Below are 18,261 nucleotides of genomic sequence, written 5' to 3' on the forward strand. Positions count from 1 at the left end.
GCCTCTTCTGTTCTTGGGATTGAGATCCATAGGGATCGTTCTCGCCGTTTATTAAGTCTTTCTCAGAGGGCTTATGTTGATCGTGTTCTGGAGAGGTTCAGTATGCTGGATTGCAAACCTGGGAATGTTCCTATTCTCAAGGGTGACAAACTGAGTTCGACACAGTGCCCGAAAAATAAAGCTGAGAGGGATGAAATGAAGAAGGTGTCTTATGCTAGCGCACTTGGTAGTATCATGTATGCTCAGGTCTATACCAGATCGGATATTGCTTTTGTAACGGGACTTCTTGGCAGGTATCAGTCAAATCCTGGTCTTGGTCACTGGGTTGCTACCAAGAAAGTATTGAGGTACTTGAAGGGGACAAGAGATTATATGCTGACTTACAGACACGTTCCTGAACTCAAGCTAGTGGGGTATACAGACTCTGACTTTGCTGGCTGTGAGGATGACAGGAAATCCATATCAGGTTATGTTTTCTTGATGGCAGGAGGGGCAGTATCATGGAAGAGTAAAAAGCAGACATTGGTGACCACTTTGACTATGCAGGCAGAGTTTGTAGCATGCTATGGGGCTGCTACTCAGGCTATTTGGCTCAGAACTCATAAAGGAGTTGACTATTGTAGATTTTGTAGATAGACCCATCCAGATATACTGTGATAACAGCTCTGCTGTGTTAGTTATAAACAACAATAAAGGACTTAGAGGGTCTAAACACATGGAGGTCAAGTATTTGACCATAAAAGAGAGAGTAAAGGAAGGTGACATTATAGTGAAGCATATTAGTACAGATGATATGGTTGCAGATCCCCTAACCAAAGGTCTTCACCCTTGTGTTTTTGAGAGACATGTCATGGGCATGGGCTTAGTTGCATCATGGGATGTGGTTGGTTAGTGGGAGTTTGTTTTATTTTGCTTCATTGTAATTTAAAGTTTCTTTTCATCTGTATTTTTACCTTATGGTAAACTTTGATTTATATATATATCAGGTGTCATTGCATGCAGTTTCTTTTAAACACATGAGTGTTTTATTTATTGACATGATGTATATATTTCTGATTTTAAAGTCTTAAGGAATGTGTTAACCTTAAGCAAGGCTGGGGCATTAAGTTGTTAGCCTAAAGGTATGTCTTGTAACACATAAAGTATAACTCGAGTTATTTCTGATGAGACATACAGATTCGTTAGAATCACAAAGTTTATTTCTCTAGTGAGCCTGTGCCACTTAAAGAAGAGAAATTTTGGACTGATAAACGAATAATACATAAGGAATCACTACTTGAGTATTATCTCGTTGTCACACTATCACCTTGTATCTATGCTAGTAGAGTTGAGGGCTCTCGTGACCATGGAAGGCTCTGTGTCGCTTGATTATAGATGCAGTTACCGCCATGATTCGGTGTCTAAAACTCTATGGGATAGGATTGACTTTCTAATATAACCTCTAGACTAATTTATTTTAAAAATTGTGCACATAAAGTTTTCTTAAAGAGTTGTTAGCCTGTGATTTGTTTTGGTCAAAACTATTTTTAAATCCTTTTAAAAATAAGGAATTTAATGTAAGTCCAAGTGGGAGAATGTTAGAATTTTAGTTCTAATAAAACTCTATATGGACATAATTAAATCCCTAAACCAGGCTAATTAGGGTTTTGGTCTAATAAAGTGGGGTCATTAAGTTATATTAGAAGTCTAATGTGGACTGGCTTAGTGTGGGCCAGATAGATTCCTATTGGGACTGTGATGAGTCAGACCCTATAGGGATTACTATATAAGGAGAGCTAGGTCCCCCCTCTACCCATCACAACTTATTATTCTCAATTACTATTTAAGGAGTGCATTCTTGAAAGAGAGGGAGATATTCAGTGTTCGTCGTCCCTGCGCATTCGGTATTCTCATCAGGCCAGTTACTTTGGGAATAGAGGGGAAGCACCTAGATCTTTGTTCTTTATTTTCCACTGCAATCATCATCACTATGGATGCGAAACAAGGTCAGTGGTTCTATCCCTATTTTCTGTTATTTATGTGATTGTGTTCTTGAACGCCCTATGGAGATCCTGGCTTTTGGGATTTTGTCCCTATTCGGATCAATTTAATCTAACAACTTCTTCCCCACACATTTAAGATGCTGACCTTTGAAAAGTATGACGACACCACGGACCCTCTGCATCACTTGGAGAGCTTCAAGTCCATGATGATTCTCTATGGGGCCCATGACGCCATCATGTGTCGAGAATTCTCAGCTACTTTGAAGAAAGGCAAGAGAGTTTGGTTCTCCTGCCTCAAGTTGAAATTTATCAAAAACCTCCAGGAACTCAGTGAGTCCTTCGTCAACAACTTCCTGAGCAACAAAAGTCATAGGAAAACTTCGGTTAACCTGATGACCATAAAGCAGTGCAACAGCAAGCCTCTCCTTGGTGGTATCGATGATGAAAACTCTTGTTCTTCCTATTAAAGAAGCCGCCCTACAACCTCCCTGACCTACTAGCTATCAGTGAGAAATACATCAATGCGTTTGAGACTGGCTGCACAAAAATATATCGAAGGAAGTGAACCGGACAAGAACAAATCTAGACTAGAGAAATCCGAGCTGGTTTGAGCAAAAAACAATGCTCTGACCGAAGCTCAGGTTGGTTGAAAAGCCCTGCCAAGGTGTTTGACAAGTACACTTCCTTCACCAACAAAAGATTTGACATATTGATGTAGATCAAGAACAAGGACTATGTCAAGTGGCCAAGCAAGATGGGCTCACACTTGGGGAGACAAGATCAGAGAAAGTACTACTGGTTCCACTGGGATCACATGCATGACACTAACGACTACAAGCACCTCAAGGGAGATATTTTTTTGGTGCAACCTCAAGGTTCAAGGGAGAGCTTGATCCAAAGAGGTTACCTTGACCCATACATTGACAAAGACATTCAGGATGCGATTAGGGATGTAAATTAATAGTCGAAATCCATTTCCGTATCCGTGTTCATATCCGTTTAGTACTATCCAAATCCGTCCGAAAGCTAAATGGATACAGATACGGATAGGCTATAGCTATCCAAAATGCTATATTTACATATAAACGTATAAAATATTTGATTTGTATTCGTATCCGTATCCATATCTGTTTAACACTATCCCAATCCGTCCAAAAGTTAATCGGTTCCGAATGTGAATATAACACTATCCGAATCGAATTCGATCCGTTTACATCCCTAGATGCGACCTGATCTGAGCGACGTGCGGAAAGAGAACATAATTGAAGAAGAGACTGAGGTCCAGAAAGAAATGTCCTGACCCACAGAAAAGGACACAATGGCCATGCAGATTGTGATACTCCAACTGGGGTGATTGCCACAATTAGAGGTGGACCAACCGCTAGGGCAACTCTTCCTCCTCTAGGAAAGGCTACACTCGAAGTTTCAATAGCACGGAATGGCCAAGCAAAAAAGCCAAGACGGGATAGGTGATATCCTTCTCCAATGAAGACCTCAAGGACAACAATGTGCCACACGATGATGCTATCATCATAGCATTAAAGATCACAAACTTCGAGGTGGAAAGGATGGTCGACAATGGGAGCTTGGCCACCACTCTCTTCTGCGATGTGTATGAGAAAACGAAGCTGGGAAAAGATAGGTTAAAAGAGCTGGATTCGCCGCTGTATGGGTTCATGGGAACACTAGTCAATGTCGAAGGGTTAAAAGAACTGCCCGTAACTGCAGGAATTGAACCATGTCAATCCATGATCATGGTCGTCAACATCTCTTGCACATATGACACAATCTTAGGCAGGGCAGTGTGAGGACAAATGACGTCATGGCGGGGGATCGTCATGTGTCCTCCACCTCATTTTTTTATGGGGAAAAAAATGAGGTGAATTGAATGTAGGAGTCGCCACCTGGAGGAGGGTTCAGGACCCATAATTTAAATTGACTCTCTTGCAATGCCCATAGGGGACTGATCGGTCCATTGGTTTGGGTACATGTCATATTACGGTATGGCGAAAGTGGAGTCTAGAATGCAAGGAAAGGTAAGCAAACATACTTGAAAGCTTAGCTGCATGGTAAGGGTTAGTATACAGGGAAGTAAAACAATGAAATAAAGACAAAGAAAAGCCTAAATGCATGACAAGCATGTGGTGAGATTTATGACAAGTAGAGATGGATGGAGATACTAGCATGTACATGTGCATGTTGAAATTGTGGAGGAAGATGCATGAATGGTAGAAAGGGGGGGGGGGGGAATGAGGACATTAGCGAAGGAGGAAACATGGTGTAGAATATTTGACAAGAAAATATAGTATATGAAAAGCATGTAAGCATACCATAGGCTGAGAAAATACAACAAATATTATAATGAGAGAAATTAGGATGAGTCTTAGTCTACAGGGGACGGGGATCATACATTAAAGGTAAAGGAAGAAACAACAACAAGAGTGTAAGTGATCACCATCTGGAGAGATGGGATCACATGCCTCTAAAGATGCAAAATAAGTATGAAAACGATGAAATCAACAAAACATACGTACAAGAGAAAATGGTCTTACCTATTTGGAAGATGTTCTAACTAAAAGAGATGGAGGCTTCCCTTTGTGACTCAGGAGGTTGATATGTAGAGATAGTATCACCAGTGGTTGGATTTTCTTGTCTCTTTTTGGACAACACTTCATCCCCAAGCACCAAAATCACTAAGTACTGTTGACTCTAAGCTATGAACTTGAATCTTGAGATCCAATGACCAAGTAGGGACTCAAGAGCAATGGCAATTGAGCAACGGGGTGAGGATCAAGCAAGGACCAAAGACCAATTGTTCGTGCACTCAAAAATTCATGCAAGGATCATAGATTTGATCTGGATCATTGGTGAAGTATGGAGAGAGGTGTCTTTGCATTGACGATGAGTATTTGGTTAAAGTTATGACCAATAGAGTATGGGCAAGTTGTTTATTGCCAAAGTTGAGGTTTCTTAGAGCCTAAGACAACCAATATTTGGATCCAAGTTGCAAAAATTGAGCTTGGTCGCGAATGGAAATGAAATCGGAGCTAAACATGCTAAATTTGGGTGTCTATGATTTTCATAGGATCAACATTGAAGTTGGGTCAAGTCGACATCGTGGAGGGGTATGGCCGACATCAAGCTGATATCGACGAACAGAGATCGACATCGAGCTGATATCGATGAACAAGGGTTGACATCAATGAAGGTATGGTTGAGTGTTGGTAAGAAATGTCTGAATGTCGAGGGTATATATATATTCAAAGAGTTCAGTTCGACATTCACATGGGTGAGGTCGATGTCAACTCAGGGCTTTTAAGTGTCGACCTTGGGTTCGAATGTCTATTTTGGATGTTTGGGCTAGTTTTGTGCTTGGTCAGGTTGGTTCCAAAGAGGACTGGGTCAGGTCTAGCCCTTCAGGGATGATTTGGAGTATCCAGGGGCTCTTGTTTTGGCTCTGAAGAAAGTTTATGGGGTTTTCCCTCTTAGGGATATTGTGAGTGAACGTTCTGTGAACGAATTGGGGAAGTTCACACTTGCGCTACATCTATAGATACGTTAACTCTACGCCTTGAAGGATGCTCATCTTCATCTCGAGAAGCCTCTGGATGGAATGACAAAATGAGGTGTCTATAGAATGCCCCTCTTTGATTAAGATTATGAAACAATTGAAGGTCAAAGAAGTGATTCCTGAATACTTCGAATCATCAAGAGTTTGAATGAAATCTTACAAGTTCTTTGCTCAGGGGCACTAGAGCGCGAGGGGTGATGGAAACATTCCTACATAACGGCTCCAATAGATGAACATAGGGATGCCAGGGCAGCCATTTTGTTGGCTATGCTAGCTAGTGTGGATACCGAGACCTGTGGATGCGGGTCTTCATCCACCTTGCAAGCGGGATCCGCTTGATTCGGGGTCCCTTAGTGACATGGGGTTTGGGATCATGATATATACATAGTAAAAATAAATGGAGTTGCCACCTAGGATTCGGGCCTAGGACCCAATGGGGTAGCCCCATCCAGGATGAATGGATAGGGCTATATGATTCCATATGGTTTGGTCAGAGAGTCTAGGTAAGTGGACAAATAATGAGAGTAGGAAGGTATTAGCACACCCCATCTCGCCCAGTCAAACCAGTCTTTCTACTAGATGCTTGATTTTATATATTTTTCCATAATGATATTTCTTATACCAACATGTGAGACTAATTTATGATGCATCAAATATGTAAAAATGAACTAAATATGATACTTGTCAAAAATGGTAATGCGCATGTTAAAATAATTTAAGTTACTTTAATCTATGGAAATGAGATAAAGTACTTTATAGAAAATAAAACAAAACATTGCTTTTTGTAAATAAGGCTTACTATTTACACTAATGCAAGCTACTTTAATTGTCTATATCATGCCAACATGATAAAAATGAGAAAGACATAAACCTCATGTGAAATTAACTAAGTAAAAAGAAACACTACAAATATGAAATATGATGATGTCGCACGGATCAAGTGGAGACGGAAGACTGGCTTGCCTCTCTTTCGTTAAATAGAGTAACAACTATGTAAGATAGCTGTGGGTTACTCGGACTTCAGGCAAAGTGACAGCTGTTATCACTCAAATCTCGGGCAGAGTAATGGCGTCTCTGGGGATTTCTCAAGACTATCGCTTGTTACTCGGACAGAGTGATGATGCTACATGACCATAATAAGGATACCATGGGGAATGTAATGAAAGAGGGTGAAAAAATGAGAGGTGAAATAGGAGGGAGGCTCAAATATCAAAGTAGGACATGGGATATAGATGGGAGGGTCGCTATAAAGCATGCACACACACACACACACATTCAAAAAATGGTCATTTTTTGGGGGGGGTTTTATTTTGTAAATCCAACTACCAACTACAGGTGAGGGATCTAGTATTCGACCGTGTCCAATTGTCATCATCATTGTGGATGGCTGGCAATTTTCAGCGTCTACACTAATATATACAAGGATGCTTAAAGAGGTCCCAATATTGCAGGTTTCTTAGGAGCGAAGCCAGCTCCATTCTTAATAAGTAACTACCATGGACGGTTATATTTTGAAGATTCTTTGTTTTTTTCCTCTTGATTAAAATGGAAATTAAACTGTCTTTCGTGGTACCATACATATATATATGTTACCATACACACTCCAGGTGACACCATAGATGGATCGTATAGGCAATTACTATGTTTCTGATCATATCATACCCAAAAGAAATTAAAAACAATATCATATCATATCTCCTATTACATTCCTAAAGAGCACCACAGTTATCCCTAAACAATGTTCATGCAGCACAGTAATCTTAGATTTTAGCTTAACAGACATTCCGCTTCCTTTTCCCAAACACCACATCATATAAAAGGAAATAAATATATATATTTTTTTTTATCAAAAAGGAAATAAATATGAACTTGGTTTTCGGATTTCAAGTCCAAAATGGTGTTCAAACTGGAGAAAGGAATTTGCCAACCAAGAAAACTAAATCTCATGATGATAACATTTTTTAATCTAAATTTTCCTAATTTGTGGCTAAATCTCTTAAGTTTGTTACCAAAAGTAAAAATTATAAAAAAATAAAGTTTCAAAAAAGGAAATAAGATGAAATAGAGGCAAAAATTTTAATATATTCGGACAGCTTTGAGAGATATTGAAGGAAAGAAGACCTATAAATTGAGTCCAAAGAAACAACAATTTCTCTATTATCTCTTTCTTTCCCTTGATGGGTGGTGAAGCAATCTTTTTTTAGTGTTTCTCTTATTGTTTCAGTGAGATGGCAAGGAAACCAAGCATGGGTCGGCAGAAGATTGAGATCAAGAGGATCAATTGTGAATTTTCTTGACAGGTCACTTTCTCTAAACGCCGAGCAGGACTCTTCAAGAAGGCTAGTGAGCTCTGTACTCTCTGCGGTGCTGAGATATGTTGGACAAGTGTGTGTCCATCAAACCCGGTTCGGTCCGGTTCAACCCGGTTCACCTTTGTATTGGACATTTATACATTTTAGTTTAATATTGTCACATGCGATATAAACTTTTTGAGCATTATGTGTCCATAAGTTATACTTAAAATGGTAGTCACGACTAGGGTTTGGGCTGGGCACCCTTATCATATGGTCGTCGCATTGGGTATGCCTAGACATGTGATGTCAGGGTACGAATGCGAGTGCTCACATGTTTGATGTGTGCATTGGCGAAGAATCTTCTTTGTCGATTCCCTCATGTATTACTACCAGATGTAGGAAGGGATAGACATGTGTCACCGACACCCTGTACCTGAGGGAACCCTGTCACTGTAAAGTGTGATCGCATTCTTTGGTTCATCAATGACTAAGACTCAAGCGAGTCAAAGCCGGTGTTCTGGGAATGCGTGAACACTTTGTGAGTGAAGGAGTTATCCAACACGGTCACCACTGCCCGATTGGGGAACACCAAGATAGAGACTGTCTGTGCATGGTCGGATCAGAATCTAGATCCAGTACCGTTTTGGAAATGGTTTTGCAAAATTTATTTTCATAAAATGATACATTATTTATAGTTATTTCAAATAAAGTGTTTTATCGAGTTTTGCGAGACCCGATCGGATGCACAGACACTCTTATATGGACATGTACTATGGATTGGGGTTTGGCAGTACATGTGTACATGCCCTAGATTCCATAATGATGGTGTTGATTAGTGGGGGGGTTGTATATGATAAATTGTTATCATATAGGGAGTTATTTAGAATTTGCTAATTTAATTGGCTCTTTATTTAATTAATGGATTTGGTGCTAATTGTAATTATCCATTAATAATTAAATAAAGAATCTAATTAATACTTTCCCTATTAGATTCTGCTTCTTCACTGTGTAGCACTTTGAGTTTAAACAGAATCGCCAGATCGAGAGAGAGAGAGTCGACTCTCACTAGGGCTCTATTAAATCTATCTAGGATTTAATTAAACCCTATTATTATAAATAGGGGACCAAAAATACGCAGAAGAGAAGCTCTCCACGTTTTTGGAGCAGACACTCTCTCTCCTTCGTTTTTGATTTCTCTCTCTCCCTCTTGTGATCTCTCTTCTTCTTCTTGCTTCTCTCACCTGTGTTTGAGAGTTAGGGTTTGTGAAACTCTAGATCTGTGCTGAGGAGTTTGAGGGCATCTGGGATTGGCGTGTAGAACCTTGGTAGCACCATTGGAGGTTCAGATCTGTTTGCTTGGAGCGCTCATTGGAGGAAGAACCACTGTCTATTGGAGGAGCAACACTTGAGGCTCACCAAGTTAGCAGTTCTTTATTAATTCCTTCTGTTCATTGATTATTAATATTTATGGGATGCGAAAGAAACTCGAATCGATTATTTTCCGCTGCGCATTCGAGTATGGGATGGATCCCTCTTGCCATGTGATGGACTAGAGACGAGTTTCTCCGTCCCTATTGTGATAATTAATTTTATGGAATGCAATAGGGAAGGAGAAACCCTAATAGGGATGCACTAGGGTTCCCATGGGCGACCATGGGAAACCCTAAAATAAAAATGGGGCACCCATGGGACACCATGGGCTAACCCAGGGCGTGCAAAACCCTAAAGATAAATATCTTGGTCTCCCTAGGGAACCATGGTTTGATCCTTGGACCGTTGTTTGGCCAATAGTGTGGTATCAGAGCCACCTTTTCCACCCATGAATATTAGATAATTAATGGTTAATATGATTATCATGAGTGGGATGCAAGTTGGAACATGGGTGGTTAGGATATGGTTGTTGTAACAACCTTCCCATGTGCACATGGGTAGTTACAAGGTTGTTAGTGTAACAACCTACCCAAGTGATGATGGATTTGGTTTGTTTTGTTTATTCCAAGTATTGAAGCATGTATCCAATTAGGTTGTGATTACTAATTTTTATTTTAAAATTTTTTAATCATGTTCTATATGTGGGGGGGGAGCGCACGCTGCCAAGCCTCTGTGCATGCCCTTCCCCATGAACCTGCCCTTGTGCGCATCCCCTTGTGGGCTGCTGCCTGCGGGCAGCAACCTTGCGGGCCTGCAGGCTGCTGTCTGTGGGCTTTAGCCTATGGGCAGCAGGCCTGCGGCCTACAGCCCAAGGCTGCTGTCCGTGGGCCCTGTGCCTATGGGCTGCGCAGGGAGTGCCTGCAGCCTGCGCAAGTGGGCTGCATGCACCCCCTTGTTTTCCCTCCAGTTTAAAAAAAAAAAAAAAAAAAAAAAAAAAAAACAGATTTTTCAAAACAGAATTTTATTATTTTGTTTTGTTTTTGGAGGATGATGATGGGTGAAGAGATTCCTTCTTTACCCACTTGAAATTAAAATGCGATTTTAATTTTATGGACTTGGATACATGATATCACATGCGATGTGGTAGTTCAATAATTGAAGGAATCCATGTTTTAATTTCTGGTTCACTTGCTTTAATGCCCATGCATGAAATTATATTATGATGTGATTATGGGAATGGCATTCTAATAAATGGATGGATTGTTTATGTATGTGATACATGGGGTTATGGGTGGATGTGATGCTTCTCTCTCTTTCTCTCTCTCCCCCTTTCTTTTTTATAAACAAATGTACTCCACCCCATGGGCAACCCAAATGGTGGGTTGGTTTCTCCATGCGGGGTTTCTTTATTATTATGGAAAGGAAAGTGTATAGAATTTTTCTAGGTTTCCATTGTAATTTTAGAGGAGTTAGGACTTCCAGGGCATGTAGATGGTGATCCACATGTGGTGCTCAAAGCTTATGGAGATGCAAGTCACCTACTTTGAAGACATGATCGGACAGAGGAGATGATCGAGGCGTGGCATCCATGGCATGATAAATGCACCCAAAGTTATTAGTTTTATTTTTATTGGGAGGGTTCTTTAATTGCTTCTGATAAAAATGCCGCCATCCCATAATCACTTTTAATTAATGTTGATTAATTATGTTGTTTAAATCTATCCATGTATGTGAGAGTTAATTAATCCCTCTTTATTCACAATACATGTATGATATGGACTAGTCTTAATCGGTAGACATGTCCATGGCCTCCTATTGAAGATAAATATAGAAAATGTGTGACATGACCCTGCATAAGCCGACAGGACATTGCCAGGACCTCTGTCACGCATTTATCTATATTTACCTCCATCTAGATACGTTAGGGTATGGATAGTGAGAGGGCACTGCGACAGTGGGCCATCTTTCATGATTCCATGATTCTAACTAATGCGATAGGTAAGTACATGACTTGGGTGTATGTCAACCGATAGGATCTGGACATGACACCTAGGTGGCCGAAAATATTAGAAGCCCATGAGGCGGACAGCTTAGTCCACACTACCATGGTGTGTATAATGACTCCCGACAGGGTAAGTTATACATGCAAGGGTTGTAGGTATCCAATTCATCTTTTGGGTTATGAGGGAAACCCAAATCATGAAAGACCATTGATGTGTGTGTGCTCAATTTATTATTTTCAATGGTCATTAATTAGCATGTGGTTATTTACTTGTGCATGTATAGATTAGTATATGATGGCTGCCGTTAATTCCAACCTGTTAACACTCATTAGCGAATACAAACTTAATGGTACAAACTATATCGATTGGTACCAGAGCATTAAGTTGCTCCTGACTGCTAAAGGACTGTACACAGTTCTAGATGAACAAGTTCCTCCTCAACCCGACCCGAACGATTTTGAGGCAAATGAAGAGATGCAAGGGTTCCTCATGAGGGATTCCAAGGCATCACTCTATATCCTAGGATAGTTGGAAAAATCAGTTGTAGACTCAGTCAAGGATATACGCACTGCTAGGGGTAAAATGGATAAGCTTGCTGAATTGTTCAACAGGCAGTTGACACACGCACATTCTGATGCGGTGAGTCAAATCCATAACTCCAAGATGTCTCAGGGGACTCCAGTGATGGATCATGTAATGAAAATGATCAATCTATTTGAAAAATTGGAATCCATGGGAACTAATTTCAGCCTACGATATAAGACTGATGCGATCTTAGCGTCACTCACTTCTGCCTACGCACCTTTTAGGATGTCCTACAAGATGTCCGAGAAGGAGATGGAGCTCACCGAGCTTGCTAATGCACTGGTAGAGGCTGAAGCGTCCTTGAAAAAGGACAAGGCTGAGGTCAATACAACTGAGGTAAAGCCTTCTTCAAATGGGAAGAAGAAGAAAAAGGAAAGTAAGGGCAAGACCCTGAAAGCCAAGGGTGGGAAGTCTGGCAATAAAGGCAAAGGCAAGTGCTTCTATTGCAAGAAGGAGGGTCACTGGAAAAGAAACTATCGTGCTTACTTGGCAACTTTGAAAGACAAGAAGCCAGATGAAACAGAGGCTGCTAAAGAAGGTACATGTAATGTTCACGTTCTTTATGAGTCTAATTTGTCTTTTGAACCGACCAATTCTTGGTTGGTGGATAGTGGATCCACTGTTCACATTTGCAATGATTTGCAGGGGTTCAAGGAGACAAGGAACCTGGAAAGAAATGAAGTGCGTCTTCGAATGGGCACTGGAGCTGAGACCATGGAGTTGGCTGTGGGAACTTTTATTTTAAATTTTAGTTCTGCTAGTTTAGTTTTAAAGGATTGCTATTATGTACCCTCTTTCAAGAGGAAGATAATTTCAGTTTCAAAACTTGTTTTGGACAGATATAGTTTTTCCTTTAATTCTAAATTGATTATTCGTTTTAATAATTCCTTTGTGGCATCCGGATATATGCAAAGTAGTTTGTATTTTCTAGATTGCCCTATTAGAACGAATGTTGTTTCAAATGTTGATTTGAAACAGAAAGCAGCTCCAGTGAACTCAACATATCTATGGCATCTAAGATTGGGTCACATTAATATGGACCGAATTAGTAGATTGGTGAGGGATGGGTCCTTAGAGAGTCTGAGGGTGGAACCATTCCCCACCTGTGAGTCATGCCTTCAGGGCAAAATGACCAAGAAATCCTTTAGCAATAAAGGTGCTAGAGCCACAGATATGTTGGAGTTGATACACACTGACGTGTGTGGACCCATAAACATACAAGCAAGATATGGGTATGAGTACTTTATCATGTTCACTGATGATTACTCTAGATATGGTTACATATACTTGATACGTAGGAAATTGGAAGCCTTTAATAAATTCAAAGAATTCCAAGCCGAGGTCGAAAGATAGCTCAAAAAACGCGTCAAGTCCTTACGATCAGATCGTGGAGGGGAGTATCTATCGGATGAGTTTAAAGAACATCTCATATCCCAAGGGATAGTTAGTCAACTAACTAATCCAGGCACACCATAACAAAATGGTGTATCCGAATGACGTAATCGGACCCTATTGGATATGGTCAGGACGATGCTCACTTATAGTGAGCTGCCTCTTTCTTTCTGGGGGTACGCTTTAGAGACGACGATATATATCTTGAATAGGGTTCCATCTAAGTCTGTAGCCAAGACACCCTTTGAGTTGTGGAAAGGGCAAAAGCCCAGTATTCAACACCTTAGGGTATGGGGTTGCATAGCACATGTGCGAAAGCAACAGACAGACAAGTTAGAATCCAGGACTTCGAGATGCTATTTCTTAGGCTACCCCAAAGGCACGATAGGCTATTATTTCTATGACCCAATTGATCAAAAGGTCATTGTAAGTAAACATGTCACATTTTTGGAGGAAGAAATGATGACCCAGAGGTCTGAACTAGTAGTCATAAAAGAGCTATCAGATGGCTCAGAAACGTCACTTCCAGAAGTGAGACCAACTTACATACCCGCTGAAATACCAACACCTGAGGAACCTCAACGCAGTGGGAGGACTGTTAGACCACCCACCAGGCTAACTCTTCTAACCGAAGAGGAAACAGTGGAAGAGTTCCACATGGTATCGGTTGAATCGGATGATGATCCGATGACATACTCTGAGGCTCTAAAGGATGTTGATGCCACTAGGTGGCTGGAAGCAATGCGCTCTGAAATCGATTCGATGCATTCCAACAAGGTCTGGACTCTAGTCGATCCACCACTTGGCGTCAAGCCGATTGGATGTAAATGGATCTTCAAGAGGAAGAAGGGCGCAGATGGAAAGGTCGAGAGATTCAAAGCGAGACTGGTGGCAAAGGGTTATACCCAGAAAGAGGGTATAGACTATAAGGAAACCTTTTCACCAGTAGCAATGATGAAATCCATCAGGATTTTATTGGCTATCGCAGCACACTTTGATTATGAGATCTGGTAGATGGATGTGTAGACTGCATTTCTAAATGGGTTCCTTCAAGAGGAAATCTACATGGAACAGCCAGAGGGGTTCTCTTCCTTGGAGGAAGAAAGAAAGGTGTGCAAATTGCAGAGGTCCATTTATGGGCTGAAGCAGGCTTCCAGGAGCTGGAACATCAGGTTTGATCAATCAATCAAATCATTTGGTTTTGATCAAAACATGGATGAACCATGCGTTTATAAGATCAGTGGGAGGGCAGTATGTTTTCTTGTTTTATACATAGATGACATATTGCTGATTGGTAACGATGTAGGATTCCTTTCATCAGTAAAACAGTGGTTATCCATAATGTTTTCGATGAAAGACTTTGGTGAAGCTGGCTATATCCTTGGGATCAAACTCGTAAGAGATCGCCAGAAAAGGATGCTAGGCTTGTCACAGGCTACCTATATAGACAAAGTCTTGGCCAGATTTAGTATGGAGAACTCCAAGAGGGGAAGTGTTCCCTTCAGACATGGAGTCAGTCTTTCCAGATCTCAATGTCCTTAGTCTCAGACAGACATTGAAAAGATGAAGAGGATTCCCTATGCCTCAGCAGTAGGGAGTCTTATGTACGCCATGTTGTGTACGAGGCCGGATATTTGCTATGCAGTAGGCATGGTAAGTTGTTATCAAGCTAACCCTGGACGCGAGCATTGGAGTGCTGTTAAGAATGTCCTCAAGTACTTGAGAAGGACTAAGGAATAATTCTTGGTTTTTGGATCTGATCAGTTGTCAGTATTGGGATACACAGATTCAAATTTCCAAACTGACAAGGATGACAGAAAATCCACGTCCGGGATGGTATATCTAATGGGTGGAGGTACCATTGTGTGGCGGAGTGCGAAACAAAAGTCTACACCGATTCTACTACCGAACGGGAATACCTTGCGGCTGTGATGCAAGAAAAGAAGGTGTTTGGCTGAGAAAATTCCTATCAGATTTGGAGGTAGTCCCTAATCTTGTCAAGGGCTCTATTCCCCTGTTATGTGACAACAGAGGGGCCATTGCATAAGCTAAGGAGCCTAGGGCTCATCAGAGGAACAAGCACGTGCAGCGGAAGTATCACCTCATCAGATAGATTATCCAGCAGGGTGACGTGAGTATCTCCAAAGTGGACACAACTGAAAATGTGTCTGATGCCATGACAAAGGGTTTGTCACCAGGAGTGTTTGAGAAACACATAGAGGGCATGGGTTTAAAATGTATGGGGAATTGGCTTTGATGTACAAGTGGGAGATTATTGGACAAGTGTGTGTCCATCAAACCCGGTTCGGTCCGATTCAACCCGGTTCACCTTTGTATTGAACATTTATACATTTTATTTTAATATTGTCACATGCGATATAAACTTTTTGAGCATTATGTGTCCGTAACTTATACTTAAAATGGTAGTCACAACTAGGATTTGGGCTGGGCACCCTTATCATATGGTCGTCGCATTGGGTATGCCTAGACATGTGATGTCAGGGTACGAATGCGAGTGCTCACATGTTTGATGTGTGCATTGGCGAAGAATCTACTTTGTCGATTCCCTCATGTATTACTGCCATATGTAGGAAGGGATAGACATGTGTCACCGACACCGCACTGAGGGAACTCCTCACTTGCAAAGTGTGATCGCATTCTTTGGTTCATCAATGACTGAGACTCAAGCGAGTCAAAGTCGGTGTTCTGGGAATGCGTGAACACTTTGAGAGTGAAGGAGTTATCCAACACGGTCACCACTGCCCGATTGGGGAACACCAAGATAGAGACTGTCTGTGCATGGTCGGATCAGAATCTGGATCCAGCACGTTTTGGAAATGGTTTTGCAAAATTTATTTTACATAAAATGATACATTATTTATAGTTATTTCAAATAAAGTGTTTTATCGAGTTTTGCGGGACCTGATCGGATGCACAGACGCTCTTATATGGACATGTACTATGGATTGGGGTTTGGCAGTACATGTGTACATGCCCTAGATTCCATAATGATGGTGTTGATTAGTGGGGGGGGTTGTATATGATAAATTGTTATCATATAGGGAGTTATTTGGAATTTGCTAATATAATTGGCTCTTTATTTAATTAATGGATTTGGTGCTAATTGTAATTATCCATTAATAATTAAATAAAGAATCTAATTAATACTTTCCCTATTAGATTCTGCTTCTTCACCTGTGTAGCACTTTGAGTTTAAACAGAACTGCCAGACTGAGAGAGAGAGAGTCAGACTCTCACTAGGGCTCTATTAAATCTATCTAGGATTTAATTAAACCCTATTATTATAAATAGGGGACCAAAAATACGCAGAAGAGAAGCTCTCCACGTTTTTGGAGCAGACACTCTCTCTCCTACATTTTTGGTTTCTCTCTCTCCCTCTTGTGATCTCTCTTCTTCTTCTTGCTTCTCTCACCTGTGTTTGAGAGTTAGGGTTTGTGAAACCCTAGATCTGTGCTGAGGAGTTTGAGGGCATCTGGGATTGGCGTGTAGAACCTTGGTAGCACCATTGGAGGTTCAGATCTGTTTGCTTGGAGCGCTCATTGGAGGAAGAACCACTGTCTATTGGAGGAGCAACACTTGAGGCTCACCAGGTTAGCAGTTCTTTATTAATTCCTTCTGTTCATTGATTATTAATATTTATGGGATGCGAAAGAAACTTGAATCGATTATTTTCCGCTGCGCATGCGAGTATGGGATGGATCCCTCTTGCCATGTGATGGACTAGAGACGAGTTTCTCCGTTCCTATTGTGATAATTAATTTTATGGAATGCAATAGGGAAGGAGAAACCCTAATAGGGATGCACCAAGGTTCCCATGGGCGACCATGGGAAACCCTAAAATAAAAATGGGGCACCCATGGGACACCATGGGCTAACCCAGGGCGTGCAAAACCCTAAAGATAAATATCTTGGTCTCCCTAGGGAACCATGGTTTGATCCCTGGACCGTTGTTTGGCCAACAAGATAGCCATTCTTGTCTTCTCACCTGCAGGTAAGGTCTTCTCCTTCTGCCACCCTAGTGTGGAATCCATCGTTGATAGGTTCCTTAATGAAAACAATTTGCCACCGGAAACCGCTGCATTGCCTCTTGTGGAGGCTTTCCGTGGAGCTAGTGTTTGCGAGCTCAACCAACAGTACACACAAGTGCTCAACCTAATGGAAATCGAGAAGAAGCGAGCTGAGACACTCTACCAATCGACCCCAGAAGCAAAGCAGGGTGAGCCCTGGTGGGAAGCACCCATTGAAAATATGGGATTGCATGAGCTTCAGAAGTTGATGATTTTTATGGAGGAACTTAAGAAGAATATGAAGAAACGTGTTGATGCTTCTTCAATCATCCCTTATGGAGATGGTTATGGTTTTAGTATTGGACGTGGTCTTATCTGAATTACTCTTCTTCTTCTTTCAATGTGTATAAGGGAAGTAGTTTTCTGTCTAGTAGTGTGGCCTACGCCAGAACTCTTATGTATCTATCTCTCTCCTCCTCAAAACAAGGGGGTATCGGTGTCTTTTCATATGGGGAGGAAGCGATAGACTCATGAGAAGTTGCGTTGGCTATACTCCCGGACAGAGTTCTTTTTCCCAATAATTTATGGATTTTTTCAGTTTTTTTTTTATTGAAATAAATGGAGAAATAATGATTGAAATTGACAAAAAATGGGCGTTCCTTGGCGAACGATTAAAAGAAGAATCCAGATTTAAATTAATTCATACCAATTAAGTTAATATAAAATGTATGTGCTTGGGTTGGCCTCGATACCGATTCTCTTAATAGTTCCTTGTTTTTTATTAGAATTATTGAATGAATAACTTCTCTTGTTCAATGGTAATCCAATTACATTAGGTATATATATATTTGGTGAAGCCTGATCTTAGTCCAAAAAGTGCAGTGGGAAATCTTCAGAGGGCCATTTCGGCCTCAAAATGCATCCGGATGGCCTTAAAGGTGCATACATTAATGCCAAAGACAATGAATCCTACAGAGCTCGTCGAAATCTTTGATTTGATATGTATATCAGCATAGTTAGGTTCAGGTGCGACCC

General features: G+C 41.0%; 1 pseudogene; it reads left to right on the forward strand.

Annotated features, from left to right (window-relative positions):
* Positions 1-7,799: 7,799 nt before the first annotated feature.
* On the forward strand, positions 7,800-17,605 carry LOC122643234 (annotated as a pseudogene).
* Positions 17,606-18,261: the final 656 nt, after the last annotated feature.

The sequence above is a fragment of the Telopea speciosissima genome, chromosome 10, assembly GCF_018873765.1.
Source record: "Telopea speciosissima isolate NSW1024214 ecotype Mountain lineage chromosome 10, Tspe_v1, whole genome shotgun sequence".
Taxonomy (NCBI): domain Eukaryota; kingdom Viridiplantae; phylum Streptophyta; class Magnoliopsida; order Proteales; family Proteaceae; genus Telopea; species Telopea speciosissima.